The following is a 27,679-nucleotide window of genomic DNA, read 5'->3' as shown; positions in this document are numbered from 1 at the left end:
CCAAAGCACCACCTCTTTTGACCAGGAATGACAGAAATAACAAATATCTATCAAGCAGTTTATTTGCACTTCCCACCACTTCCATGTCATTTCCCAGCCTCCCTTTCGGGTAGGTTAGGAAATGATGTGCCTCTTTCATCTTCTTCTTGCTCTGTCTTAATGTCTTGTTCAGTTGTTCTAGATGACCTACACCTACAGCAAGGGGGAAGGCCACCCAGCCTGCATTAGCTATTTAGTGACTAATAAACCAACCTTGGCTATATTAAGCTACTGAAATTTTAGGACTGCTTATTACTGCATCATAGCAGAGTGCATCCTGACTAATACACCATGGAAGGTAACATCTACGTAGTGTCTATACTACATGGGACTGTTGGCTATAATTTCTTATTTCTGTGAATCAGGAGCCAGAAAAAAAAAACCTGACATTTTCTAGACATCCTAACAGGTGTGGTTCTAGAAGAAAAATTAGGTTTTCCCAGTGATGCTCTTGAGTGAAGCCTCAATAGCTTAGAGATGTGGATGTCAGGGGCATTTTAGCAACCAGACTCCCCCAGCCAGCCAGTCGCCAGCATCACAGCTACCAAAGGAACTTGTGGTAACAAAATCAAGTCAGCAACTTCATGGGGTCCAAATCTTAGCTACAGTGGGGTGACTTGAAAATAGCACGATGCCACCTTCTGGGTCTTCATTTCTGTAATCTCTCCAACAGTTCATGAGCTCCCACTGTCCTGAGTGGATCCCTGTCTGCTAGGAACAATTACATAGGTGCCTGATTTCTTCTAAAGTTTGCCCCTGTTAAAGAGGTAAAATAGGAACAATGTTAAGATGGCATAGAGCCTTCCAAACACTCAAAGCTGGCACAAGGCATCTCTGAGACTTCCTGTGTATGTGTGTGTGTGTGTGTGTGTGTGTGTGTGTGTGTGTGTGTATGTGTGTGTGTGAATGTGTGTGTGTGTCTGTGTGTGTGTGTCTGTGCATGTGTCTGTGTGTCTGTGTCTGTGTGTGTGTGATTCTGTGTGTGTGTGTGTGTGTCTGTGTATCTGTGTGTGTGTGTGTGTGTGTGTGATTCTGTACATGTGCGTGTCTGTGTATCTGTGTGTGTGTGTATCTGTGTGTGTATGATTCTGTATGTGTGCGTGTCTGTGTGTGGGTGTGTGTCTGTGTATCTGTGTGTGTGTATGTGTGTGTGTGATTCTGTATGTGTGTGTGTGTCTGTGTATCTGTGTGTGTGTATGTGTGCGTGTCTTTGTGTGTGTGTGCGTTTCTGTGTAACTGTGTATGTGTGTCTGTGTGTATATGATTCTGTATGTGTGCGTGTCTTTGTGTGTGTGTGTGTGTGTGTGTGTGTGTGTGTGTGTGTGTGTGTGTGTCTGGTCCCTGTGTGTTAAGTGAATTTATGCAAAATCATAACTTGACTTTAAAACTCTAGTGGTGAGCTCATGCCAATTGCTCTCATTATAACTGAAGGTGTAGAGGAGATGAAATAAAGTTTCTTCTCCAAGGTGGTCCTGCCAGGAAAGATGGTGACTAATAAATCAACACATAGAGGCTCCCAAAGACTCTCACCAGAGCCCAAGCATCTTACCCCAGCGTAGAGGCTCGGTGTAGGATAGAGTCTCTCCCTGAAGCACTGAGGACCTATCCGAATACTGCGGAGAACTATGCGCGCACCCGGCTAATCAGAACCAGGGAGTGTCTGCCACATTCTCTCAGCACTCAAGACTGGGAAAGATGTGTTCAAAATGAAATCTAATAGCCAGTATTCACTTTTATGACACAGTTTATAAAGATATCCGTCCTCATAAAGAGCAGCCATAGCCAACCAACAGCCTGTTAAGTGCCTAGAGCTTTTATTTCAGAGCTCACAATCGAGTTCCTCACACGGCCCCCATTAATGATGCCCCACATGACCTTGAACCCCTAGCTTAAACTTCTTGTGCCTCGTTTCCTCCTAAAAGGGAGGTCCCAACACCACCCACTGGGCCGCGTTGGCAGCAAGCTTGGAGATCTGCAGATCAAAGGTGTTCTTCCCAGACCACGCTTACCATCATTAGTGTTGTTATTGTTGTTGTTGTTTAGAGAGGCGATGTCTCACCCCAGGAAGTAGACATGACTCCTGGGGCTGACTCAGTACCAGGGATGAATGAGGAGGCACATTTTGTACTGCAGAAGCTGCTAATGTTGACGCCGCCCCCTTTCATCAACATCACAAGGTAGCACATTCCTAGACTCCCCACAAGTCATGAGGCATCCTTCTCCATGGAGACTAGACACTCCTCAAGCACAGCCAATATGTAAATACCTGTCTTTGGGTGAAGGATGCCAATGAGGAAGAACCATCATTGTGTTGGTGATGTGGTCCCCATGGTCACACAGCCCATCAAGCCCGTGGACCAAAGCCAGGAAACTTTAGACTCAAGTCCTGGATCTCCATCTTGTGACCTTAAGCATCAGCAATCATTTTTCAGGTTCATCATATCCTGACTATAAACTAAGGATATTATTTTAGTGACTATAAAACAGTGATCTCTGAGGCCAGCCCAGGGCCTCCTACTCGATATTTATAATTACCCTTTAAAAAAAAATCACAGCAGAGGTCAGACATAGTGGCACAAACGTCAGTAAAAACAGCATGCAGGAGCCAGAAGCAGGAGGATCACAAAATTTAGGACAACTTGAGCTACATAGTTTGATCTTGTCTTAAAACAAACAAACAAACAAACAAAACAACACAAAAACAGATGCACTAGGCTTGATGGGTAAAATGTTAGCCATGCAATCATGAGGACAGGAGCGCAGTTCCTCAGACTTCACAGAAGTGCTAGACCGGCACATCAGCCCTCCTGTAATTCCAGAGCTCCAGAGATGACACAGGGAATCTCAGAGCAAGCTGGCCAGCCAGCCTAATTGGAGACTGCCTCAATGAACATGGAGGGGCATGACCCAGCGAGACTCTCAGTATTCATGTTGGTCCTGTTACGTGTACTCGCGCACTCATGCATACACGGCCATACACACTTGTACACCCACACACATCAACATACACATTTCTGAACAAAAGGCAGCGTGGGGATTTTGCCTAAGCCAGGTCTTGCTTGACACATTTCTCCACAGTTTAACGACAGTATCAGTCGCTGCTCTCCCAACAGGCTGTTGGCCCCTTGCCACACTCAAGCAGTAATGTTCTAAGTCTGGGACAAGGAAACATACTGAACTTGTTTTGGAATTTACCAGCAAACTGAGGACTCGAAATAGAAACCCAGATTCTATGTACAGGTAAACACCTATTTTGGTTTTCCAAGTGTAGTCCTTTGGGACCTTTGATTGACTTTGTGTGGTCTATATATAGGAAAGGTCATTTATTTGGGTGGATGAATTTGAAAAAAGAAACAAAAATATTCTCCATTGTGGGCTTGCTGCTTCAAGGGCTCGTGGCTTATAAACAGATTGTGTTTTGCAAGTGGAGCAGCAATCTGCTGGAGCCACAGGTTTAACGAGAGGATCATGGGCCGGATTTCAGCCTCGAAGGGGAACAGAGCACAAATCTATAGACTCCTAGGGTTCCCCGGAGCCCTCCCCATGTATATTCCCATGCCTCCATCAACTGGTTTTTGCTTGTTTTATATGATGTTGGCTCTCCTTGAAACTTTCTGTTTAAACAAAACAGGACATTAAAATGCTTGAGGATCATTTTGTGTCTGTAACATCAGAGAATCAAATGGAAGGAGCCCTCGCCTGGAGAGATGTGAAAACTCACTTGGCCCTGAGTTTGAAAGTTGCACATTGTCATGAGTGGAGAGAGGCCCGAAGGCTGGGAAGATGTGGGAGATGGAGGGTGTGGCAGCGTGCTTACAGGTCACGTTCTATCCAGCCGCAGGCTGACGCTGGGGAGAGAGAGAAGCAGAGGGGACACGGGAGGGAGGAATCGCTAGTGCTCTGCTAGTCAAGTCGTTCTGAAGTCAGAAAAGCGTCACACAATGGAACTAAGATTAAATTCAGAGTAGACTATGAAAAGATATGTATCAAAAAGCCTTCACCTCCCCATCAAAAATGCGTGTCCCCTACAGCCCAGCAATTCCATTTCTTTGGGGTTATCTTGAGATAATCAGACAAGTAAACAGAATATCTACAAAGAAGTTTTTGCAGAATGGTTTAAGGTAAAAATAACTGGAAATAATCTCCATATCCTGCCACTGGGAACAGATATGAAAAAACTATGTTCTCACAATGGAATATTATGTAACCATTAAATATTGCTCTAAGAACCATTTTGAGATCTCTGTTTAAATAAAAAAGCAAGTTACTAACCAACAAAAGGATATAGTATAATCTTGTATTGTTATATACATGTGGAATTTAAGTATATTATTATATACTTATATATAAGTACTTATATTCTATATAGGCATATACAATATTCTATGTATATGTATGTACCTATATAGAATATAAGTACTTACATATGTATTTATATATATAGAATATTGTATGTATATATGTATATAAAATATATGTACTTATATTCTTTTTGTTTACATATAGTCATACCACAATATCTGTGGGACATTGGTCCTAAGACTCCCTCACATACCAACATTCATGCTTGCTCAAGTCACTTGTATAAAGTAGTAATACATATGTACTATGTATTACTGATAATACATAATATAATATAAATGTTAAATGAGTAATTGTTATATTGTGTTGTTTAAGGACTGACTAATGGCAAGAAAGATTTGCATGTATCTAATATAGACTTTGTCTTCTAATATTTTCTATTTATGGTCAGTTAAATTCACCGAACCTTCAAGTACAGAGTGTTCAAGGCATAAAATTTAAACACATACATGATATAAATTAATTGATGTGACTCCACTATTACAATGCAGTTGTTTTCTGTATGTATTACATTCCCTACAAAATAACATGTAGAGACTGCAAACATGCTTCAGTAGTTAAGAGCATTTGCTAATCCTGAGGTCTGGATTTGGGGTCTCAGCACCCACATCAGAAGCCAAGCATCCCAGGCATCTATAACCCTAGTTCCAGAAAATCCCTGGTGTTTGTAAGCTTCCTGCCTGACCAACAAAACAAGGCCCGGGTTCAAGGAGAGACCCTGTCTCAGAGGAATAAATGGAGACTGATAAAGAATGCCTGACACTCCTCTGTGTACACACACACACACACACACACACACACACACACACAAATACACACACATACATATACACATACATACACACACATGCACATACACACATACACATACACACAAACACATATATACACACATAGGCACATGCACACGTTAATCAATTAAACAGCAAGCCTTTTAAAAATTATTACTTTGTGATTTTTAAAAAAGAGTAATAATAAAGGTTTTGGGGAAATAGAAGAAAAACATGTTTTAGAGAGAACTCAAGAACCCTGCCTTGGGGGACAATTCTTGTCAGGCCCTGCCCTTCCCAAAGTGACTGGGCATGAGTCAACCTTCTATATAGCAAACAGCCCTTTCAGCAGAAGGAATGTGTTTAAGGATTCAGGGCTTTTTTTTCTGGAAAGATGCAGATGCACGTCTTGCCCTCTGACCCACAAAGAACATCTAGAAGCCACAGGCACTGGGCAAAAAGCAGTCCCCAGAAGACTGTGCTGGACAGCAATGTAGAGAGGCTAGGGCCTGGGCCCCAGCAGGGCTGGTACAGAGCTGAGTTTTCTCATTCATTTCATGTACTCTAGACTTAGATGGAGCTGAGCAATGCAAAAGAGCACATGCAAAGAGAATTGGCTCTCTTTGGCCCAGGACCAGGAAAGAGACTTGGAAGAAAGAGAAAAACTTAGACCATCACTGATCAACTCCAGCCAAACATTACAGGAAGAAAAAAAAAAAAAACCTGTCCCTTCCCCTGACCAGTAAATACAAAACTGGAACAAGCTAGAATCCTACTTTGCTAGGCTATAGGAGGCTTCCAACACCCTCGCCGGTTTGGAGTCAGAGAGGGCCAAGCAGTGATCAGGCCCTTCAGTTCCCACCCTCCACACATACACCCTCCCCGCTCCCAGCAGGATCAGGGTGCTGGTCACTCTCCATCCCAGGAATCAGGAGAGGTCCAGGGAGAAGCAAAGGTGTGTCAGTGAAGGACATATGACCAGGAATAGGAGGTACATCAGCCCCCCAAACTAGGCCTATAGTAGAAAAATCCAAATGGAGAGCCAAGTGGGGAACCATTGCTTTCCCCACAGGCCACACGTCCACCAGGTGTCAGGAGGTAACAGTCAGAAACTGGGACTCATACTACAAGCCCAGAAATGACAAGGCAGTGCTCACACCTTTCCCTTGTGAGGTCAGAGTCCAAATAAGCTGGCTGATGCAGAAGGCTTACAGAAGATCCAGGGCAGCCTAGCCAAGATGGTCAGTGCTTCGGTGCAAAATAACTTACCATACTGACAATCAAGAGAAGACTAATTTCAATGCTGCAAATGTTACAATTACCTGCAGATTTCCAAAGCATGCATGCTAAAACACATTAGTATATATTTATGGGTATATTTAACAAGTGAAAAAAAAGTTTGAAAGTAAAACAATGTGTTAGCAAATAAGTAGGAAGTACAAAGGAGAATCAAACGGAATTTTAGAAATGAAAAAACATTACCATTTTTTAAACTTAATAAATGAGTGCGGAGAATAGAACCACTCATGAGAATCTCTTAGCAGTGGGGAGAGAACGGCCGAGCGTCCTGAGAGAGCCAGTGATGGCGTCAGTGCTCCCTCCAGCCTCCGATGAGAAGCTGCTCCGCAGTGAGCAGGGGTTACTGTAGAGACTCACTACTGGTCAGATGCTGAGACGGTTCACTGTTCAACCTGGGTCAGGACATCAATACCATCCCCTCCAAGGCTCAGAGAACACTGCAGAAGAGAAGATGGAAAGAATGTAAGGGCCAAAGGATGGAGGGGTGTTGTGAAACGATTGATGCCTTCAAGACCTGACATGACGCTCTACACATGAACTCACACCAGCGGTGGCTACCTGAGCAAGACTGGCCCCACTGCCATTCCATTATGAATGGAGAAGAACACATGCAGCCCCCACTCCCCCTGGGGGAGCAGTGAGGAATGAGAGGTCGGTAAGAAGGAGAACTCACAGTCCTGTCGTATAGCCACTGTTGTCCTTGTTCAAGTAAATAGTGTCCCCACCGTTCTCATGCTAAATGCAGGGGGACACACACAGAATAAAAAGATACGAGGGTCTGGGGAGATGGCTCAGTGGGCAGAGAGCGCCTGCTGGAAAAGGCGAGAGGTTCCGAGTTTAGGTCTCCTAGACCCATGCAAAATCCAGGCCTGTCCACCTGGGCCTGTCACCCCAGCACTGGGGGGTCAGATAGGCAATCCCCCAAACTCACTGGCCAGTCAGCTAAAAGGACAAGCTCATAGGTCAGTGAGAGACTCCAACTCGAAAAATAAGGGAGGAGTGGTAGGGGAGAGTAGCCAGTGTCCTCCTCCAGCCTGAGCATGTGCAAGCATGGACACACAAAACTCACCTACACATATTCATAACACACACACACACACACACACACACACACACACACACACACACCATGAAAGTAGGACAAAGGGCTTATTAGGAAGAAGAAGGGGTTCAGCAGGAAAGAAATAAGAGAAAATAAAGGAGGACACAGTTAAAGTAGTATAAGTGTGTGCACATCTGTGTAATTGTTAAACAATAGATCACAATTTTACATCTTAATGAATGATTTCAACAGCTGAATAGAGAAACCAGGGAAAAGGGGTGGGGGTGGGGGGGAATTCAGTGAACATAGAAGTACACAAATAACCAAGTGCAAATATCAGGGACACTGTGGACCAGATTTTAGAAACATGCTGCTCAATTTGTAAAGCACTCACGATGCAAACTCAAGGACCTCAGTTAGGTCCCCAGAACCCATCAAAAACAACGGGACATAGTGGCATGCCCTTGGGAAGCAGAAACAGGCAGATGCTGTGGCTACTGGCCAGCCAGCTTAGCCTAATCAGAGTGCCCCGGGGGCCCAGTGAGAGACTCCACCTCAAAACTAAGGTGACCTGCACCCGAACAAGAACACTTGAAGTAGACCTTTGGCCTTGCCATGCATGTGTACACACAAGCACATGCTTACATATGTGTACTTGTGTGTGCTCCTGTACAACTATTAACAAAAGACGTGCCGGCCATGTAATTGGGGTTCCAATAAGGAGAGGAGAAATAGCAAAGGAATGAAAAAAGTTTTTAAAGAAATAACAGAAAAAAAAACCAACTTCCACATTCATAAAAATCACAAACAGCCAAGTTTAAGGTTTAAGAAGCTCTCTTATTTAAGGTTTCTTTTGCTGGGATGGAACAACATGACCGTAACACAAGTTAGGAAGGAAAGGGGTTATTTGGCTTATGCTTCAACAGCATTGTTTGTCATTGAAGGAAGTCAGGACAGGAACTCTAACAGGACAGGAACCTGGAGGCAGGAGCTGATGCAGAGGCCATGGAGGGTTGCTGCTTACTGGTTTGCTCCTCATGGCTTACTCAGCCTGCTTTCTTATAGAACCCAGGACCACCAGCCCAGGGATGGCATCACCCACAATGGGCTGGGCCCATCAATCACTAATTAAGAATATGACCTACAGGCTTGCCTACAGCCTCATCTTATGGAAGCATTTTCTTAATTGAGGTTCCCTCCTCTCAGATGACTTTAGCTTGTCAAGTTGACATAAAAACTATCCAGCACAGAAGCTGAGCAAGATAAACCTGAAGAAATCAGGTCAGAGACAGAGAGTCAAACCTCTGTAAACTAAAGACAAGGATGTTAACCACACCTGTGGAGGAGTGCCTCACCTCTGAGAGAAAAGCCATTCAAATGGCAGTGGATGTTAACTACACCTGTGGAAGGGCACCTCGCCTCTGAGAGAAAAGTCCCCCTCAGTCACAGTCATAGGGGAGGGGAGTAAGAGGAAAATGGGAGGGAGGGAGGAATGGGAGGATACAAGGGATGGGATAACCATTGAGATGTAATAAGACTAAATTAATAAAATATATATATAAAAGAAAAAATATGATTCCATTATGTGCTGCTTCCATTCTAACATAATGATATAGATAGATTATAGATAAAAAGAATGAGAAATATGTGTCATATAAAGTTTAATCAAAAGAAAGCTGGAGGCCAAATGACTGCCTGATAAAGTGCATTTCAGGGCAAAGAAAAGCACCAGGTACAAGAAAACGTGCACAATGACTACAGCGTGACTCCACCAGGAAAGTACAGCAACTTTAAACAATCAGGCACCAGACAACTGAGCTGACAAATGCCAGGAGTCAAAACCAGTAGAACCTGGAAGAAAACGTAGGCAGATCCACATTTACCTTTATGGAAGGAAACTTTAATAGTCCCCCCTCAACAGCTTATAGAAAAACCAGAAAGAATATCAATTAAGAATATATAGACACCAACATAACCTAATCGGTCTGTACAGACTAGTCTACCCATCCATGGCCAAATATGTTATGGATCCAATTTCAAGACTGACTATGCCATTAAGCAAAAAACACGAATCTCCCAGAAGGTCAGAAATCTACACATAACATTTTTGTCCCTGCTGTGGTTGTCTTGTCTTTCTCCACCCTTACAGCCGCCTCTGGCTCTGTGTACAGGATGCTTGGTCCCCAGTGTCACAATATATAGAGTAGGTGGGCCTTTAAACAGTGGGGCCTAGTTTAAGGCAATCTAGCCATTAGGGCACTGCCCTCCAATGATATTAATGTACTCCTGGGACCTTGGTTATCTCTCTAGAGAGGGTCACTACATAAAAGAATAGAATAAGTGGCCTCACTCTGACTTCCTGTCTTTGCATGTGGACCCCCTCCTGAGTTCTCCTTCCGTGGCCCTATCTGCCATGACGTCATATAATCAGGATGGGGCCTGCATGATGCTAAAGGCTTTGTGCCTTCAAAACTGTGAGCCAAATAAATCTTTTTTCTTTACGAAGAACCAAGCCTTGGGTACTTCAATAAAACACACACACACACACACACACACACACCACACACACACACACACACACACACACGCCTGACAAGTACTGCCACTAAGATAGCATTTAGTCCTCATCTACTCTTTCAGAGATGTCACTGCTACCATTCCTGGGCACAGACACGACATCATGACTCTGTGCCTCCCAGATCCTCCCAGAACCTTGACTGCTGCCACTTTTGGCATTGAGTCCCTCGGAGCATGAGCTTCTTCGTGGTGACCTCTTCAAAAGCAGGATGTGTTTGGAGAGGCCTCCCCGAAAATCCTTAATCTCTCACCCCTCTGTCCTGTAGGGGGGTCTAAGAATGTAAGAGTGTGCCTTATTGGAAAATTAAGACTCAGAATGTCAACATAATTCTAAAGAGAACATCCAAAACAGATGACCTTTTGCCCACTAGAAAGCCTATTCCAGCTCTACAAACACATACACACACACACACACACACACACACACACACACACACACACACACACACACTCTGACCTCCTAAGCATCTGCAGTGAGGGCCTCAGCTACCCTTAAGAAACAGGCCTGGTTTTCCATCTTTGCCTGAGCACATCCTCACCCAGGACTCACTTCTCACACACGTGAAAACTCTTGGGGGAAGTAAGTCACCAGTTAACACAAACTCTGAGAGTCCCACATTATCATACCCTCTGATCTTGCTGGAGTGAATTCTTACCTTCAGCTCGGGCTGTTTTTCACTAGACATGTATTAAAGTCAGGCACAGGACCAACTATCTCTCAGGAGGAGAAAGTGAGGCCAGGTGGAACACACGCATACGAATGCTTGCCCTCGTGTGATAGCTGTTCCAGGTGACCTGAAATGGAAGGACAATTGAACGATCTGCCCACTGCACAGAGTTCCAACACTTGGAGCTTCAGAGTGGAAGAAAAGGGAGGGAAGATGAAGGAAAAGGGGTGACCCTTCGTGAGGACTGTTCTCTCCACATCCAGCTTGGTGAAAACCATAAGAATTGGGACAACAGAGCCAGAGTCACGAGGGTTCCCCAACCACCTACTCCAGGACCCAAACGTGCTTTCAGAGCCAAAGTCTGGGGACACAGAAACAGCCTGAGGAGCAGGGTACGGAATGAGAGGTCACAGGAGACTCGGCTCCTGCAGAGGGAGACCCGTCCTTCAATGCGGACAGGAACACTGCTCGGGATTCCCAGAGGACAGGAAGGATGTTAGAGTCCCAAAAGTCCAGCTCAGAGCTAAGCTCAACAAAGACAAAGGTCACAATCGTCTAAGGACAGAAACTCAGGCTCATTTTAAAGCCCCATACACCAAGAACAAAAATACAGTGGCAGGTGAGTTAGTCTGCGTGAGCCCTCCATGTGGAGAAGCTATCAACAGAGCACCGGGTCAAGGATGTGAGGACCACGGCACTAGCTTCCCTCAGGTTTACCAGGCAACACTGTGGTTCCGCCCGAGCTCTGCCATGACCAGCGATGTGACCTTAGGCAAGTTGCATGAATGATCTGTGTCATAGTTAGCTACCCAAGAAATGAGGAGAGTTGGAGCTTGCCTGAATAGAAGCATTGTAAGCGTTAAATGTGACAGTATCTCTGGAGTTCTGGCAACACTATTTAGACCACATGGAGCGTAGGAACACGGTATCCGCTGGGCGTTACTTACAATCACTGTTATTACAAATATTAACATTAGCGCCATTCTCCACTGGCGCTGAGGAAACCACTAAGAGACAGCCCTTTCTGATTTTCATGGGACACAGGGAATAAGGACAAAATTCATCAAGACATGAAAAAAATGAAACAAAACATAAGGGCGATTGTATTCCTCCGCATCAACAAGACCCTGACATGGTTCCCAACATCAGAAGAAACAGATACAGGCCTGAAGGCCAGTGTCTACACTGCTCAGACACAGGCCTCAAGGCCAGTGTCTACACTGCTTCTTAATGTGCATTCTCATTTCCAACACGGACGATGAATCCAGTGTTCCAGATTTTTGCTCATGCACATAAAAGATGCTCTCAACCCATAATTGGTCCCTAGCAATTACAGGGTGTGGGGGGGGGGAGGTTTCCTTATGCTACTCAATTCTAGCTTCAATATTGTGCCTCGAAAGCAATATAAATCTCCCTCTGTGCCTATAAGCACTTTCCCCTACTCCAGACTGAATCCTAAACAACAGTCAACATGCACTAAACAGCTGATACAGTATCTATTGTCCTCTCACTAGGGGAAGCCTAAACCCAGATTCTGGCTCCTGCTGTGGCATCTGTCTTCTCTTCTCTGCTTGCCGGTTCTCTCATGTATAAGAGATAACCACATACAACATCTACTTTTCCATTTTAGTCCTAGGGACTAAATTACATGAAACCCGGCCTCAATTTAGCATGCAGCACACAGTGAAGGGCCCACACGATGCAGTCGTTGCGTCTTCGAAGGCTCACAGCAAACCAACATCCTAAATCTTACTAAAGGCAGGAGAGGTTACTCCACCAACTCAAAATCTCCTGCCTATACCTGCCTGCTCCCCTTTGCCTCACGGACAGGAAGGAATCGGCCTGATGGCGAAGCTTTGGGGGGAGGGGGACTCGAGCAGCTCCCTTTCTTTGGGAGTCTGAGGAGTCCCTGGCTCTCAGGAATCCCTACACAAGACGTGGGGGCCACTTCTGCTCCAGGTGTCAGTGCCCTGGTTTGCTTTCAGGTCCTGGACTGTGCCAGTTTCACAAGCACAGTTGTTGGCAGGCCCCTCGGTCTCTGTTACTAGAGACTGAATGGCCGGTGAAAGGGACCCATTGTCTGGCCTCTGAATGAAGAATACCCTATTTAGAGAAAGAATTTGCCTGGTTTCTCCCAGAGAAAGAAGACAGCCGCAGTGGAGAGGGAACAATGCTGACCATTCAACCAGGTCTTTACTTAACATCAAAGCCCAGTGACCAACCAGGTTAAGGGCCACACAGCACAGAGCAAGCCAAGGCCACCCTGGTATGCAGAAAGAGAGAGACTCCGGAGGAAGAGTTGCGGTTCCACCTCAGCCAACTTAACATCTGGAGAAAACAAAGGGGGGACAGGCTGAAGATTCTACCGCCAGTCTCAGGTAGAACGCAGAACGTCAGGTCCTGGGGTCTTCAGTAGCTAGCTCGTTCTCAAGATGCGCCTGCGTTGTGGCTAGGTATCTGATGATGCAGACACGAGCTCTTCCTGCCAGGGTTCTGATTTCATGGGAACAGCCCATGAAGTCCAGGCACTGGGACTGTTTCAAAACTCATCAGGTGATTTCTAAGGTGCAGCCAAGACAGAGAGGCATTGAGTCCAGGGGCAAAGAACTGTGTTTTGTCCACAGCTGCATGCAGAACTGAGTGTCAAGCTTGGCTTGCATCTGACGTTGAAGTCGAGGAGTCTACGGGTGGCTCCATCTTCCCCATGGCAACTGTGTATGCTTTTATTATCTACTGGAACCAAGCAAAGGGGTTTCAGGGATTTTTTGTTTTGTTTTGTTTTGTTTTTTTCCTTTTTTTCTTAAGGGTTGTCTCCTTTAAACCCCTTTTTGAAAAAAACCACTGAACCTCGAGGCTTCTAAAATTCTTTCCAACTTAAAAGCGCCGATTCCAGGATCGTAAATCCCCTCTGGCTCTCTGAGAGCAATGGCATTTCTCTGATAAATAATCAGGACCGGCAAGTTCTGGGAAGGGCCGTCTGAAGGAGGCTCACAAGCCAAAGGTTTTGCTCATGCATTCAGCCCCCTTGCATCCTGGGCTGAGGCCTCGGCTCAGTTGTCCCTGCTCCCAGGATGCCACCCATGTGCCACTTTCCCCATAAAGCTGCCCTCCCTTCCTTAGCAAACTCAACTGTCGCTTCTCCAAGATCCTGCGGCTTTTTATACGCCAGTCGCTTCTTGTCTTGTAGTCATGTCTACTCTGCTCTGTCCCCTGCATCTCATACTCTGCCATCTACCTGCCTGCCGGGTGTCTCACCTCGGCTTCCCTTAGGCACCTCAAACTCAAACTGTCCTAGAAATGAACTCATTACCTCTCCACACCCAAACCTGCTCCTCCTCCCCTTTCCTCTCCTCCCCTCCCTATCCGGATGAGCAGCATCACAGCCACCCAAGTTGCCCAAGCTGGGAAACTCCAGAAGCATCTTTGACCTCTCCCTTGCCTTATGCCCCACCCTCCAGCAGCCCTGTGAGTAGCCTTGCCTTCATCTTTTCTTTTCCTTTCTGATTTCTCTACCAGAGGATCTTTAAAACTAGGTCAGAAGATTATCACAGAAAACGCAAGTCTGTGTCCTTTAGCAAGACAATAAGATAGTTCACTAGTGACACACTCGTATCCCTTTCCCCCCTTTCCCCTAACCTCCCTCCTGCCCTTCTTTTAGAGGGCATTGGCAATGTGGTGTGTTCTACTTTGGACCGCTCCAGACCCAATGCCAAAACATACAAGGTTGTTTGTTTGTTTGTTTGTTTACTTGTTTGTGTGTGTGTTGTTTGGGTTTTTTATTTTGCCCTTTGTTCCTTGCTCTCCCGACTAAAATACCTTTCTCCCTCTCTATGTAGCTGCTGTCTGCTCAGCCTTCAGACAGCCCAAGGTTTCAAATCTCACTCCTTGTAATACATGCTTGGTCAAGGACCCTCTCGAACAACAACAACAAAAAAAAACAGCATTTGTCACATGCTTGACACTTTCCTATGCACCTGGCATCTTACTACCCCCTAAAAAGCATGTATTTGGATACCTTGTTCTCCTAAATAAGAGCCCTGTGACCATATTTTTAACTGAAGACTCTTCAAACAAAACCTTAGCCCCAAACTGTTGTACCAAAAATAGGGGTCTGGGGGCTAGAGAGATTGCTCAGTGACTACAGCTCACCAAGAAGACCAAAATCTAGTTCCCAACACAGCAATGAGATGTCACACAACTGCCTCTCACTCTGGCTTCAGAGAACCAAGTGCCCTGTTCTGGCCTCTGTAGGCATGGCACTCATGGACACAAACATACATATACACACATAATTAACTTTAAAAAAAAAATAGGAACTGATCACAGAAGTCAAAGGCAATAGATTTTTTTTGGGGGGGGGGGGTTTCAAGACAGGGTCTCTCTGTGTAGCCTTGACTATCCTGGACTCACTTTGTAGACCACGCTGGCCTCGAACTCACAGCTACTGCCTCCTTAGTGCTGGGATTAAAGATGTGTGCCGCTACGCCTGTCAGGAAACAGATTTCTTTTTTCTTTTTTTTTTTTTTTTTTTGGTTTGGTTTGGTTTGGTTTTGGTTTTTCAAGACAGGGTTTCTCTGTGTAGCCTTGGCTGTGCTAGACTCGCTTTGTAGACCAGGATGGCCTCAAACTCACAGCAATCCACCAGCCCCTGCCTCCCAAGTGCTGGGATTAAAGGTGTGCGCCACCCCTCCCCCCCCCCAAGCAGGGAACAGATTTCTTACATCAACAATTCGCCAAGCATAACCTTCAGGAGAAGGAGAGACTACTGGATACTCCAAAGAGAAGGTGTTACAAAGCGGCATCCAAAGATATCTTGTAGTTATCATTTTGTGGTTGGTTCTGTTGCCTGGCAACATGACCTTCCCACCCAGTGCAGTTAGGAAAAGCCAGAACTGAGTCCAGCCCAGCAGATTTGGTGTCGCATCTTAATGAATGAAGAGTGCCATGTCACTTCTAAATGGCTGAAGCTTGCTCAGCAAAAAAATACAATGGGTTCAATGGCTTGTGTTCCTAAACAGTTTGCAAAGTGTAGTTTCACCTTTCAGGGACAGGACTGTTCTCTGGTAGGTCAGTATTAGTCTGCATGAGAATGTCCTGTGTTGACTAAAGTTGTTTTCCATGCTCTACCCAAAGGCACGCTTGAGCTTGTGACAGTTCTGTTGCCAGCACCGTGAGAAGGTCAGGTGATATTTCTGCTTTCACTCTCCTCATTGCCAACACTTTCTCCCCTGCCTCACCTACCTGTTCTTTCAAATTACCCATGGTTTAAAGGGATTGGGGGGGGGGGGGAACATGTTAAAATTATGCCTAAAGTTAAACAAATAAAATGGGCTGATTGTGGCGCCTATAATCCCAGCTACTTAGGATGCTGAGGCAAGAAGATCAGAACCTAGAGGCCTGCCTGGGCGATGATGCAATGTTCAACTGTCAACCTGGGCAACTTAGGGAGACCATGTTTTAAAGTTAAAAAAAAAAAAAGGAGGGAAGGAAGACATGGGAAATTGCTCATTGGCAGAGCTCTTGCTTGGCATATGGCATATACAAAGCTTTCACATTAGGGAAAGGGAGCTTTCCTCTTAATGAAATGATTGCTCTCTATGGCATGTAAATTTGGGGCTCCTCTATAGAGGTCTTAGAAAGTCTCTTCACATTTTCTTCATTCATTTGACATTTCATCATATTTAAAAGACCTGAGCTGGCTGCTAAGACCAAAAGATAGAGAAACATGGCTCCCATCCTCAAGGCACTGCATCTATAAAAATAGCTAGATAGAAATAATAGCTCTACTCTTAGCTGATGGCCCGGGATGGTGGTATCGCCAAGCACACTGCTATGGTTTAAACTCCAGATGTCTCCCTAATGCAGTGTTCCTACCTCAATGGAAGAGATGCCTGCACACACTTCTCCCTTGCCACACACACCATCCCAATGTTTGGAATGAAACAAGGTGGCGTGCTGGTTTCTCCTACACTTCTTGGGAAGGAATGGGTAGGAAGGGTTGAGTCCTGGGGCGTGGACCACTAAATCAGCAAAGCAGATGCTTACGTTGTATCACAGCAATGGAAATACGACTAACACATGAAGAACTCAACTCTGCCTTTAGGAGAAGCAATGGTCGGTGCAGGAAGTGGCACGCGAGCCAAGAGCTGAAACATCTGTTAAAGAAGGTCCCTTGACTCTGTCACCATGACAAAGAAGGTAGACTGGGGAAAGGCATGCCAGCCAGGTGCAAAGGAAGGGACACAGAACCCAGACCGTCTGGACCTGTGAAAGGTTCTGTAGGACTGTGGTATGTGCGTGTTCCTGAGAGAAAGTGGGGATGGCAGCGGCATCTGAAAAGAAAAATTCAGTGCAGAAATTACTCCGCAGTTGCTTTGCCTTAGTTTGCTTTCTATTGCTGGGATAAAACACCATGGCCGAGGGCAACTTGAGAAGGAAAGGGTTTGCTTGGATTACACATTTTGATCACCATCCATCATGAAGGGAAGTTAGGGCCGGAACTCAAGGCAGGAACCTGGAGGCAGAAACTGAGACAGAAGCCATGGAGGAATGCTGCGTATGGCTTATTTCTCCTGGTTTGCTCAACCTTATTTTGTATACACCCCAGGACCACCTGCTGAGGAATGGCACCACACAGAGTAGACTGGGTTCTACATCCATCATTAATCAAGAAAGTGCCCCTATAGGCCAGTCTAGTAGAGGTATTTTAAATTGAAGTTCCATTTTCTCAGATGACTGCTTGTTATGTCAAATTGACCCCAGCCACTGCCCCCTCCCCCCAAAAAACGAATCAGCACAATGCTAGAATATGATAATGTGAATTTCTGATTCGGTTTAATGATGTCCTTTACCACACCCATATGCAGTCAAGAAGCCAAGTCAACTTGCTACACGGGGAAAGGAAGAAATCACCAACTGTGCAATTCCCACTTGCCAGACATTGCTGAAAGTGCTTCACATGTAGCAGCTCACTTAATAGTCTCCACAGCTCATACACCTGGGGAAACTGAGGCAAAGAGAGGGTACGTACCTTTCCAAAGGACCTTCTGCGAGACACACATTTGGATTTACAACTATCAGAACACCTAGATTTCAGTCTTGTTTTTGTCTTAACAACATTGTGCACTTAGGGGTCATGCCTTCAATGCATCAGCTATTGTGGGACATTTAAGAGCCAACCCATAAAAATAAATAAATAAATAAATAAATAAATAAATAAATAAATAAATAAAAGATCCAAACCATAACACAGATGAACAAAGATAAGAAGAGATCAAAATAGGACTAGGGATGTAGTCAGTGGTAGCAATGTGGCTATGTGATGCATCTGTTACTTTCCTCGTTGTCCTGACAACATACCTAACACAAGCAACTTAAGGAAGAAAAGAAAGGATTTGGTTTCACCTCAAAGTTTGAGGTAAACTGGGTCCTTTAAGGCAGGAGCACAGGGCAGCTACTCACAAAGGCTCTACAAACAGAAAAGGACAGGTGAATGCTGCTGCCCAGCCCCCTTTCCTCCTCTTTCTTCATTCTGGGACCCCAGGCAATAGAATCCTAACACCGACATTTAGGGTGTCTTCTCTTTTCAGTGAAACACCATTACAGACACACCCAGAGGTGTTTCCATGGTGACTCTACATTTCAGGAAGTTATCAAGCAAGATTAACTACCATACCTAGCACATGTAAGACTCTGTATTTAAACCCGAGTACCAAAACTAACAAACACCAGGGATGGGCTGCTTGATGCCTAGCTCTTTGGTGTCCTTGGAATGGAAATTAGTGAGCTAGAAAGGACCTGAGCCAGGGGTGGGGGAATAGGACAAGGGAGGAAGGATTGGAAAAGCAAGAGTCAATGAAACGACAAAGCAGTCCAGAGAAGGAAGATGAGTTCCAAAAGCAGAGCCAGTGCATCGTTCCTACGGGAGACTTCCCATGCTGAGGTCCAAGGACGGAGGCCCCACATCCCAGAATAACCTTTGACTGAGACCATAAGCAGGTGGACCAAGCCCGGGACTCCATGAGTGAGATGTAAAGTCGAGGGATGAGGGGATGAGCTGACCTGATGCTGAGCAGGAACTGAAAACAAGAGCAAACATGACTCCTCCACCAGCCAGAGATGACGGAAAGGAAACAGGACCAGGAAGCCCCAGGCAGGAAGAACTCTGAAAGCAGCTGAGTTGACCTTTGATTGAGTGGCTAATGCAAAAGGAGGATGCTACATGAGTCTGTGTCAAAAAGTCGAGACGATCGTGTGCCCCGAACTTTTCTGCAATCCGCAGAATAGTCACTCTAACATTCGGAAACATGTTCGATGTTGCCTTACTGACTGTTTAGTTTTCCTTCACAGGGCTCAGCAAAGTGGCTTGGTACGTCAAGGCATCTGCTGCCATGCCCAATGATACAGGCTCAGTCCCCAGGGCCCACACAATGGGAGAGAACCCACTTCAACAAGGTGTCCTCTAGTCTCAGCACTAGCACAGGGGACTGTATATGTCTCACACATAAAAAACAAATAACATGGAATAAAATTCAAAACCCTTGACTGTTGATAAATAAATTCTATCTCTCGGCCCCTTGATGCCCATTCCTGGAGCACCCTAGACCGCCCCATAAGGCAGCAATTAAAGGTTGCTGTTCAAGCAGGAAAAGTTCCCAGATTCCCCAGGGTAAGTTCCGATTGCTCAATGTTACACAAGTAGTATTTATTGAATAGTTTGGATATCATCCCTGCTTACAAAAATAATCCTGCAGTTGAGCTTGACATCATGTGAAATTAATGATATAATTACTGTATTATCTTTCCATCCACCCAGTACAGTGAAAATATCTATGGACAGGTCAGAAATGTCAAACTGTGTCCCAAGACTGAAACTCTTACAGAACAAAATCTTTAGCGTGAGTCTCTGCTGAGTTCATTGGCTTTTAGCCTCATGGGGAAAGCCCTGTGCTCTACTCAACACTGCATAACACAAAGACCTACTAAGGAGCTGTTACATCATGGAGGGCCACTCAGCTGCAGATGGTGTAGCCTCACAGTGGACTTCTAGCAATAGGAGATGCACTTTTGGTTGTGTTTATTAGAAGCAGCTACTGTTTTTTAGTGGAAATGCAATGGACATTTTCATGAAGAGAAGAATGGTCCTACCCAAACCTATAGCATCAGTCTTCGTAAAGAAACATAAGCAACCAATCCTAACAGACAGACCATTCTGTGTGCTGAGCAACCACCTACCTGGGTTTTATACACAGATTAGAATTGAACAGTCAGTCAGAATCTACCAGGGAAATACCTAGGAATCTAAGCAAAAGAGAATTTATGGTTGGGACGTTTTGCTTATAGAATTCTACTTTGCTGTCCAAATGTAGCACAAAACCAGGGGTCCTACACCAGAGTGGAGCAAATGAGTTCTATATTCCAAATGCAATACCTACAAGAATCCCCCCCCCCTCTACCCCCAAATCCAATCATACTGCTAAGCAGTACGGTAGGCAAGTGCTGCAGATCACAGAGACTGGACAGGCACGCAAAGAGTTAAGTGTGTTGCTTGCTCCTGTTTTTGTTTTTTCAATGTGCAGTGCACCTCCTAATCCTGGTGGTTTCATTCCTTACCAGCCAGCCAGGATCACCTGAACCCATACACTCCTCTCTTAAGCTTCCTTTACAGTTCATCTGTTGCAGAAACAGCAGAGACTGAAGTATTATGTTCGCCCTCAGCATTCCCCTAAAGTGAAGCAAAGGATCGCTTGTCCCTGACCACAGGGCTGAAAGCCGACAAGGTAAATTCACAGCCTAGAATGCTAATCCACCATTCAGCCAAACTTATAAAATATTTTTTTTCCCCAGAATTAATCCAAATTCCCACAGTAGGACTGTGAGAGCTGGAGTGGCTTAAATCCTGCAGACAGACAGTAGACAGGCGCTGCGGATCTGGGATGTGGAAGAATAAGATGATGAAACAACATACGTTGCATAGAAGTGACATCTGGAGGCTGCTTCAAGTCCTGAGAGGGCAAATCCACGCGGCACCCAGAAGCTGGAACCTCACTCGGCAGTGTCTCTTCTTAAATGTTTAATTTTTTTACTGATTTATATAATAACAACCACAATCAGCCGTCCCTGTGTTTTGCTTGTGTGCCAGCACCTGAGTGGTTTTCTTTATCTTCACAGAAGTAGGGTTTGTCATTACCCTCATGGTGCAGATAAGGAAAGTGAGGTAATAATAGGAAAAGTACTACTCCAGCCCAAGACCACACTGCTGGAAAGTGATGGAACAGGTTTCCAGTCCTGACGTCTTGTCCACAGAGATTAGCCCTCTGCCCTCTGGGAAGGGAGGACGGTGAGTCCCTGCCTTCCCATTAGGGGAAGCCCAGGAGTTCACTGTGTCCCGTCCCATAGTTTTAGAGGCTATCCCAGAGACATGGGGCTCGAAAATCCACTCCTGAATCATCAAGCATCACCAAGTCCTCGGAGTTCACTGCGCCCCAAAATCATTAACTGATGGGTAGAGGAAGTGTTCCAGAATCTCAAAGTGGGGAGAACTGATGAGAACGGAGGAGAGGCCACTGACAGCTGGGGAAGGAGCATGGATTTTGGAGAAAGGGAGATAAACACAGGGAAGAACGTTGTAAACAGGAAATTGAATGCTCACAAGCCCAGCCTCCCACACCACCACTTCTTGCTTTAAAGAAAGGGAGGAAAGGGCCCGCCTCCTTGCACCTACTCCTAAGACCTACAAGCCAGATCTCAACATTTAAGACTGACCAGTGCAGCTCCACACCGAATCTCTGAAGGAGTTCTTCTGTAGGCATTAATAGCCAAGATGATAGGAAATGAGCCAGGGATGACCACCATGGTGTAAAGTATTTGGCTCAGGCCAGGAACCCAAGGGGCCGGGGTAGATGTGCACAGGTGCTCGGATCAAAAGAAGCTAGCCCTCTGCACCTTTGAATCTACAGTGTTATACAATAGAAATGTACGTAGCTCTCTAGGGGTTCGGCTTACACAGGATCCTTTAATCGCTCCAAGCTGGCACTCAAACCCACTTATTCATTCGAATTCTAGAATTTCTCCCACGAGAGCGCCTCCTCAGAAATCTCTAGACAAACCCTAGGCCCTCTTCAAGATGAGTCACTCAGACACTCCAAGGAGCTCCTTTGGGTTGGGTCAGGCCTGTTCTCAGCCAGGAACGTGGAGAGCAGGTACAGGGTGAGTGTCCTGCACCTAAAACAAGCTAAGGAACTGAAGGGATCAGAGAGAGAAGAGAGTAGAAATAACCGCTGAGAGTGCCTGGAGCACGGAAGGACGGAGCTTTAGAGGCCTTAATAGTGATCGGCAGACAAGTCTCCTCAAGGATATTCTTAAGGAGGTAGGATTAACAATGGCCCTGTTTCCTCATAGTCCTGAACAGTTTCAAATAGACTCATGAACACTAGACTGTCAAGATTGCTCTTTATTGTCTTGGTCATGGCTCTTCTGGCACGGTAACAGAGATCCAGTTCAAATGAACTGTGAAAAACTGTGTGTAGGGGATTATGGGCTCAACTCACTGAAGACTGTAAGGGGATCCAGGCACAGCTGGGTCTAGGATCTGTCACCAGTTCTGCTTTACTAAATGTGGTCTCGCTTCCGAGGAGTCTTCTGCCACCTCATGAGTCACTGGAGGTGCCTGGACTTTAGGGGAGGGAAAATAGCCCCCCAAATCTCAGTAGGACATCTTCTTATACTGTAAGACGAGCATGTTCAAGAGTGACACATCTGTTGGCTATGTTTTGGGAGAAGTCCAGCCTCCAGTGACTGGCAACCATATTCCAGGCTAAGACGCACTGCAGTGCCACCATTTTTGGCTTGTTTGATTACTTGCTTCTCAAAGCTCCCACTGCATAGACTAAAGACACATGCTATATAGCACTTGCATTAAGAATGCCTCCTCTGTCGACACATAGCAAGTATAAAAGACAAAGCTGTCTTCTAACGTGCTGTCCTATTTCTTTCACATGTCACCTGGTCACTGCTTGAAGGGTAGCACACGAATAGAAAAGGCACAGTCCCCAAGATAGGGAGAGAAGAATAAAACAGAAGACATGGACTCAGTTTGCAGAAGCCTCAGTCCAACGTAGTAGAACACTTTGACGGAGCAATTGTGTCTATGAGTGCAACAGCAAAGGAGGTAAAGAAGCCACAAGACCTAAGCAGAGTCCATTTGCCAAGCCCAGCAGCTTGGGAAAGTCCTGAAAGAGAGGTGGAAGTCAAAAGACCCACTGCCACCTTATTAAAATTGTCAGCAGCAGATCCTGTCTACCCACATATCTTACCCCACTCCCTGGCCTTATTTTTCTCCGTAGATCTTTTCTTCATTTGCGATAGCATGTTTTATGAACTTATGTTCCCTCCTTGTTTATTTGCCCTGTCATAATGTTAGTCCATGAGAGCAGAAACGTGTATCATTTGTTCGGCGTATGTCACAAGGCAAGTGTCTAACACAATTGGCGCCCAAAATAATACTTTTGAATGGGGGATAAAGCATGAAGAATCCAGGAATGAAAAGAAGCCCAGTGATACTGGATCACAGAGGGAGGAAAGAATGGAACCATTCATTCCCCCAACTTCATAATTCACTGTCAGGCACCATTCTGGGCATAAAGCACACCTAGAACTCAGTCAAAGGTCCCAATGCATCAGTAGTCTTCAATCCATAACTACTGCATATAAAAATGTGGTCAGAGCCAATTTGTAAGTACATAATTATCCCAGTTATTTTTGTAAGCTTATAGTTAATATATACCTGCTGTGAACGAAACTGTGCACATCCTTCTAACCCCCCAAAAGAAAACTGTGCTGAAGCCCTAACTGCCAGAGTGATGATATTTAGATATGTATGTGAAGTCATAAAGATGGGGCCCTCACAATAGGATCAGTGCCCTTATAAACAGAGATCAGAAACTATTCTCCATCCCTACATCCCTTACTCCTCCCTCCATTCATCCTCATCACTTTGCTGCCCTCCAACTTACCTCTGGTTGCACATTAGCCTCCTACGTCTGTCCTCAGAGAAAATATCCCCAAGAATCTCCAGGGCCAATCCTGGACATTATCTCAGAGAAAGAGATGTCCTTCCCATCTCAGAATCCATGTGTATGCCCAGTGAAAACTCATGTGGTCTTTATTTGACATATTACAGCCCCCCCCCCACCAGGATGTCTCCAATCTATAGGCTAGGGAACACCAGTTCTAAGGAAGGGCAGAAAGGTAACTAGGTCAGGAGTATCTTTCTAATGTATATATTGTCTGTGTGTAGGGGTGTGTGTGTGTGTGTGTGTGTGTGTGTGTGTGTGTGTGTGTGTGTGTGTGCAAGCACATATGTGGAGATCAGTGTGTATATAGCAGTCAATGATAGTTCTCTCTTTTACCATGTGGATCCTAGGGAGCAGTCAAGCTTGGAAGCTTATGGATTTACCTGTTGAGCCATCTTGCCTGCCTCAGTGGTGACTTTTATAAAGGGAAAATAAATGGTTCTTATCCGAGGAAGAAAAAAGAAGTGCTGGACTCCTCCTCTTTACCAAGGACTACTTGTGTCTAGGTCAAAGGACAGGTCTTAGGAGCAAGGCTCAAGTTCTTATTATTCCCGTTCCCTACAAAACCCACATACTCCCCAGCTTTCAAGTTTCAGTACTGATTCTGTGCTACACTGTGAGTCCTGCCTGCCTGCCCAGGTCAGAAGCAGTCATACTGGCCGCCACTATTAAACACTTACCACGTGATACTCTGCTTATACTGTCTCATCTCACCCTCATGTCTTGAAAAAATGAGTACTATTATTATCTCTTACACTAACTTGGTAAGGCTGCCATAACCAAGAACCACAAAATGGTGTCTTAAATTGTAATAACTTATTCTTCCATAGTCTGAAGTTTAAACAGTGTCAGCTGCTTGGTTCCTTCTGAGGCTTATGATGAAGAACTTGTGGAGCTCCAGGCATCTGTGGCTCGTCTCCCATGTCATCACATCATCTGTCCTCTGTCAGTGTACTCTACGTCCATTTTTTTTTTTCTGTTTTATAAAGACACAAGTCATTTTGGCTTGAGACTTTCTGTTTTAATCTTAACTTGGTCAAAGACCCTATATTTGTTACTTTTCTTGTTGCCATGACCAAATACCTATCAGGAAACAACTTTCGATGGTTTGTTCTGGCTTACACTTCAAGGGACTACAGTCTGTCATGGAGAGAAAGTCCTAGCTAGTAGGAGTATGAGACACATATTCACATTGCCCATAGTCAGAGAACAGAATAGAGACAGGAAGTGGAGCATGGTAACTAGACATCAAAGCTCACTCCCAGTGCCTCACTTCCTCCAGCAAGGTTCCTCCTCCTAAAGGTTCCACAATATTCCAAACCTGCACCACCAAGTGGAGACCAAGTGTCTAAAATCATGTGCCTATAGGGGACATTTCACATTCAAATCACAACAGGCCCCATTTCCAAATAAAGTCACACTTGTAGGCATTGAAGGCCAAACTTACAACATCTTCTAAGGGATACACTCAACCTAGAACATCTCCCTTTATTTTCTCACAATAGCAGAAGTGAGTCTCAAGGAATTTCTGTAACCTGTCAGAGTCACACAGCCAACAAGCAGCCTAGATGCCCTGGGCTCTTAACAACTTCTCTGCTTTTCTTATTGTCGTTTGGGAAACTCAACTCTCTTAGGACACTAAACACGATTCCTTGTGTTCTTGGAGTTTGTATATAATTTTTCATCATTGGTCTAGATTACAGCATCCTTAAGAATAGATATAGAGGATACTCACTCCTGTTTCCCAGACCACCCAGTGGAGGTTCTGGGTATGCATAGTTCTCAGGTGTATAAAGAGGAATCAAAGTCAGGCCAAAGCTGACCACTGTTCTCCATAGATAACATCATTTGTGAACCTGAAAAGGCTCATCCTGAAGAGATAGAAACATTTCTTTTGCTTCTCTGGTTATTCATACATTCTTTCTCTATATGTTAATGGGTCCTTCTTAGGAGTGGGGCACAGCACTAAGCAGTAAGCTTGCAGAGAGAACTCAAACAGAGCCCACACCCTCCCCTCTGAGTGCTTTCAGCCTGGTCGACAACACAAATGAGTCAATAAATCATTGTAATACAGCATTGTGGGGTGCACTTATTTATCAGGTAAACTTGTTCTCGTGTCAAGAGTCCTTAGGAAAATAGTGAAATGGGGCATTCTAAGATTCGCATGACCTCTTAAGGCAAAGAGATGTTGCAGGGTACATCCTGAAGTCGCAACTGCCCCATATGATACACTACCCTCTGGTGTGTGCATCGTGTATGCATGGGTGTATATTTGTGTTTGTGTTTGAGAAACTGTCCATAGAGCTTAGGATAAGCCATGAAACCTCAATGGATATTAAGTCCAGGCAGACTTAGGCTTGCTATAGCCTGTGCCACTTACTAGCTGCATGAAGTTAGGTAAATGTCCCAGCCTTGAGTCTTAGGCTCCCTTTCTGACAGGTGGGATAATGACCATTGAACCAGCTGATAAGTGGTTCAAGAGCTACAAGAAAGCAAAAGAAACACTGAAGAAGACGGTGACCAGGAAATGTCACTAAGGGAAATCATAGACATGTCGGACCTGAGTCTGAATTCCAGCTCTACTTTACAACCCTCTTGGGAAAATCCCACATATCACTACACCTCGGCTTTCTCCTTGCCCATGGGGAAGAGACAGGACAGATTCTCAATCACCTGACCCAGGCCCTGGCATATGGATCTGAATATTTGCTCTATTACTCCTGTCTACGTGAGCTTTTGATTCTCCCTGCCACTCTGTTCCCCCACCCATCTTCTTGCTTAGAATTCCTAGATTAGCTCTGACCATTTCTCTGTCTGCTGACTAGAGTAATACACACACGAAATAAAATTTACAGATTGTAGGTGTGCAACTCAGTGACATGAAGTTGTATTCACAATACTGCAATCCATCGCCACCATCTGCCTATAAGACATTTCCAAGTCTCTTCTTGGTAGCCTGCTTTCCTTCCTCTGAGTGCCACCAGGCCTCCTCATCCAGGGGACGTGGTCAAATCTGGGGCACCAGAGTTCAGGTGAAAGTCAGACCCCACTCTCCACTCAACTGTAAAGAATGTCCTATCCATTGGGTAGATCTGGGTGGGGGTTTGACATTTACTGCATGTATTGTCCTTGGCTGGTGCCATAGTTTGAGCAGGACCCCTGGGCCCAGATCCACCCATCATAATGTTCTTCTTGTAGGTTTCTAGGACCCTCTGGATCCTTCTATTTCCCTATTCTCCCATGCTTCTCTCACCTAGAGTCCCAATAGGATGTCCTCCCCTTTGTCCCACTTTCCTGATAAGTGAAGACAGGGGGAAGAGGTCCCCCTCAGTCACAGTCATAGGGGAAGAAAGTAAGAGGAAAATGAGAGGGAGGAATGGGAGGATATAAGGGATGGGATAAGAATTGAGATGTAATATGAATAAATTAATAAAACATATTTTTTTTAAAAAAGACATTTCCAACTTTCCAGAATGAAAGCCTGCACCTATGAAATAACTCCTACTGCCCAACCCACTGATTACCTACCGTTCTGCCTTCGGTTTCTATGAATCTTCAGGAAGTGCACCCTGTTTGCGTTTTCATGGCTGGTGTTTTTCACTTAGCACAATGTCCTCAGGTTTATTCATGTGATAGCAGGCATCTTAGAAGTTCATTCTCTGACTGTCTTTTCTACATTCCGGCCTGTTCTTCCTTCTTTCCTCCTTTACAGGTCGCCTTCCCACAAATGAAAATATGAAGACACGATAACAGAATAGCCACTGACTGTCTAGAAAGGGAACACAGACTGTGTTCCTGGTTGCAAAAAACTAATGCATATTCTTTCTTTTTTATGGGGCATTTGGTAAC

General features: G+C 45.1%; 1 long non-coding RNA gene across 1 annotated transcript; it reads right to left on the bottom strand.

Moving 5' to 3' along the window:
- Positions 1-58: 58 nt before the first annotated feature.
- Positions 59-20,965, bottom strand: LOC311593422. Its single transcript, XR_014777707.1, has 4 exons — positions 20,725-20,965; positions 10,746-10,884; positions 6,654-6,907; positions 59-795 (listed from the first exon to the last, which is right to left on the bottom strand). It is a non-coding gene; the product is annotated as an uncharacterized lncRNA (long non-coding RNA).
- Positions 20,966-27,679: the final 6,714 nt, after the last annotated feature.

The sequence above is a fragment of the Acomys minous genome, assembly GCF_964271855.1.
Source record: "Acomys minous genome assembly, chromosome: 3".
In the NCBI taxonomy this organism is placed as follows: Eukaryota; Metazoa; Chordata; class Mammalia; order Rodentia; family Muridae; genus Acomys; species Acomys minous.
Note: the sequence above shows the minus strand (reverse complement) of the source record. Positions and strands in the feature narration are given on the sequence as shown.